Source organism: Asparagus officinalis, chromosome 8 (genome assembly GCF_001876935.1).
Source record: "Asparagus officinalis chromosome 8, Aspof.V1, whole genome shotgun sequence".
NCBI classification, from domain to species: Eukaryota; Viridiplantae; Streptophyta; class Magnoliopsida; order Asparagales; family Asparagaceae; genus Asparagus; species Asparagus officinalis.
The window spans coordinates 25,447,921-25,451,529 of NC_033801.1; positions in this window are offsets into that span (position 1 = coordinate 25,447,921).

Sequence of the window (3,609 nt, forward strand, 5' to 3'; positions counted from 1 at the left end):
AATGAGGCTGACAGCGAGCCTGAATACGGTGACAGCTTAATTCTGAACGACTTTGAGTCAATTGTAATTGGTTACGAGAGTCACCATGTAACCAACGCCGTTCAGGCAGAAAAGCTTATCATGAATGAGAAATCCGACTTTGCTTATTTGTCGTCTTGCTCCTCGTCCGAGGATGACGCACCTAATAACTTATGGTCGACACTCTACAGTGAGTCTTCCCTACACTTGCCGGTATGTTCGTCATACGTCGCCAAAACACAGCCGATCAAGTCATCGCAAGCTGTGTTCGTCGTGCCAGCACGGAATAGGTATCGAAAAGACATCATCTTCGGTCGAATCGATCGTCCCCTACGCACGCTATGGGACGAATCTGAGGACGAAGACCCAGCACCCCAGTTCTCGCAATACAGTCGAGTAGCGAGACGCATAATGAGCAACATGGGGTACGACCTCACTCGCTTGGAGGGCCTGAATTACGGCCGAGGACGCAAGACGGTCATCAAACCCGCCTACGTCCCCAAAGGAAAGCCCTCAAATTACTTCAACAGGACTCGGAGAGGCTTAGGCTACTCCTCCTCCTCGTCGGATCTGTGCTTTTACGTCAACGAAGACTCCGACTATGCGTGTTCGGGGGACCAATCGTCGACGACCTCGGCTTGGGACTCAGACGTCAGCGTGAGGGATCTATTTGATGGCCTTACAGTCAACATGGCCACAGTAGACCCCGCCGGAATGGCGGAGGACGAACAACTTCCACTCTATGACGAGACATGGGATCGCCATGTTAACGCCCAGTGGAACAGTCGTTTCGAACAGCGCGAACCACCAACTGAAGACGAAGTCCTCCAGGTGAACATGGGTACTGAGGCGAATCCCAAACCCATATTCATCAGCGGCAGTCTGCCTCCTCAAGAAAAAGAGGATCTCATCGCCCTCATACGGGAATACATTGACGTCTTCGCCTGGAATTACGAGGATATGCCTGGTCTGGATCCGCGGGTCGCCACGCATCGCCTCAACATCAGCCCTGACGCCAAGCCAGTCAAACAACAGCAGAGGCGGTTTCGCCCCCAAATCATGGAGGCGATCGAATCTGAAGTAAAGAAGCTGATCGAATCCGGCTTCATCAGAGAGGAGCAACACCCCGACTGGGTGGCGAATATTGTTCCAGTCTTGAAGAAGAACGGCAAGATCCGCATCTGCATCGACTTTAGGAACCTCAACGCCGCATGCCCTAAAGACGAATTCCCTCTGCCCATCACGGATGTCATCATTGACAATACGTGCGGATTCGAGAGGATGTCCTTCATGGACGGCTTCTCGGGGTACAACCAAATCAAAATGCACCCCGAAGACGAGAAACACACTGCATTCAGAACTCCCATGGGGGTGTATTGCTATACCGTCATGCCTTTCGGGCTCAAGAACGCCGGCGCAACCTACCAACGCGCCATGAGCATGATCTTTCGAGATCATCTGCGAAAGACGGTCGAATGCTATGTGGACGACTTGGTCGTGAAGAGCCGCCATAAGGAGGATCACCTCCAAGACTTGAAGGCTATGTTCGAACTCATGAGGACTCATCAGCTCAAGATGAATCCTACCAAGTCATTCTTGGGAATGTCTAGCGGTAAATTCCTCGGTTTCGTCGTCACGACGAAAGGGATCCGAATTGATCCAGACAAGGTGCGGGCTATTCAAGAGCTCCAACCGCCCCGAAATCTTAAAGAACTGAGAGGCCTTCAAGGACGACTGGCTTATATCCGAAGATTCATCTCGAATCTCTCGGGCAAGTGCCAACCCTTCTCTAAGCTGATGAAGAAAGGTACCTCCTTCGTCTGGGATGAGCCATGCCAAAAGGCTTTTGAGGAGATCAAAGCTTATCTCTCAAATCCGCCTGTCCTTGCGGCGCCAATCTCAGGAAGGCCATTCCTCATATACATACGGGCTATGGAACATTCTCTGGGTGCCCTCTTGGCTCAGAACGATGATGCAGGCCACGAGCAGGGCATCTACTACCTGAGCAGAACCTTGCAGGGCGCCGAGCAACGGTACCCAATGGTCGAGAAGGAATGCCTAGCCTTGGTGTTCGCTATCCAAAAGATGCGGCACTACTTGGTTGGCCAAACCATCCATGTCATCTCCCGGATGAATCCCATTCGGGTCTTCATGACACAACCCGCAGCGTTAAACTGGCGCCTGGCCAGGTGGGCGCTTCTGCTCTCTCAATACGATATTCATTTCATGCCGCAGAAATCAGTCAAGGGACAAGCCATATGCGATCTCATGGCTAGTCACCCGCTGGGGGAGAAGACCGATCTATTCGAAGATCTGCCGGATGAACCTCCCGAAGCCAATATGACTTCGTCGCCGGAGGTGTGGCAGATGTTCTTCGACGGTGCGTCCCGCGCAGGCGCGAGCGGCTCTATTTCTGCAGGAGTGGGAGTGGCCCTCACCTCCCCGCATGGTCACGTGTTTCCCCGGGCCTTTTCCTTGACGGAACCATGTACCAACAACGTAGCCGAGTACAACGCGTTGCTCATAGGGCTCGAGTTAGCCAAAGAGCTCGGGATAAAGCATCTGGAGGCTTATGGCGACTCGCAACTCATTGTCAAACAAATGACTGGCGAATACGAAGTCAGGAATGAAGATCTTATCCCGCTCCACCGAGCAGCGGTCAGACTAGTGGAGTCATTCGAGAGCTTCCGTATTGAGCACGTGCTCCGTTCAAAGAACACCCATGCGGATGCTCTCGCATCCTTGGCAGCTAACTTAGCCCAGCCTCCTGGAACGACCCAACGGGTCGCTGTCGCCAGCCGAAAGCTCTTTCGACCCACAGACGTCCCAGAGGCAAACGCCACTCATCAGGCCTCGGGTCAGCCAGATCAGGAAGATTGGCGTCTCCCGATCATCGATTATGTCCTATACGGCATGTTGCCTGAGGATTCGAAGGAACGAGAGTCGGTCCGACGACGTGCCTCACGGTTCTACTACGATTCAACCACTAAAACATTGTATCGCAGGTCATACGACGGCTTGCTACTTCGCTGTCTTTCAAAAGCGGAGGCGCAAGAAGCCGTACGCGAAGCACATGACGGCGTGTGCGGAGCTCATCAGCCCGGACCCAAGCTTTGGGATCGCTTACGAAGGATGGGCTACTTCTGGCCTGGGATGGTTACTGATGCAGTCGCTTATGCTAAGCGATGTTACGAATGCCAGATCCACGCCAACTACATACACCAGCCTCCTGAGGATCTACATCCGACGAGGGCATCTTGGCCCTTCGAGGCATGGGGGATGGACATAGTTGGACCAATTTCTCCACCATCGGCGAAAGGTCATCGCTTCATCCTCGCCATTACTGATTATTTCTCTAAATGGGCAGAAGCCATCCCCTTAAGAGAAGTCAAGACTAGCGACGTGATCAAATTCATCAAGCATCATGTCATCTACCGATACGGCGTACCCCGGCGTATCATTCACGACAATGGCACGCAATTCGTTAGCCATGCCTTCAACAGGTTCTGTGACAAATTTCGAATACAGAACCTCTCGTCCACGGCCTACAACCCTTCAACGAATGGTCTGGCCGAAGCTTTCAACAAGACG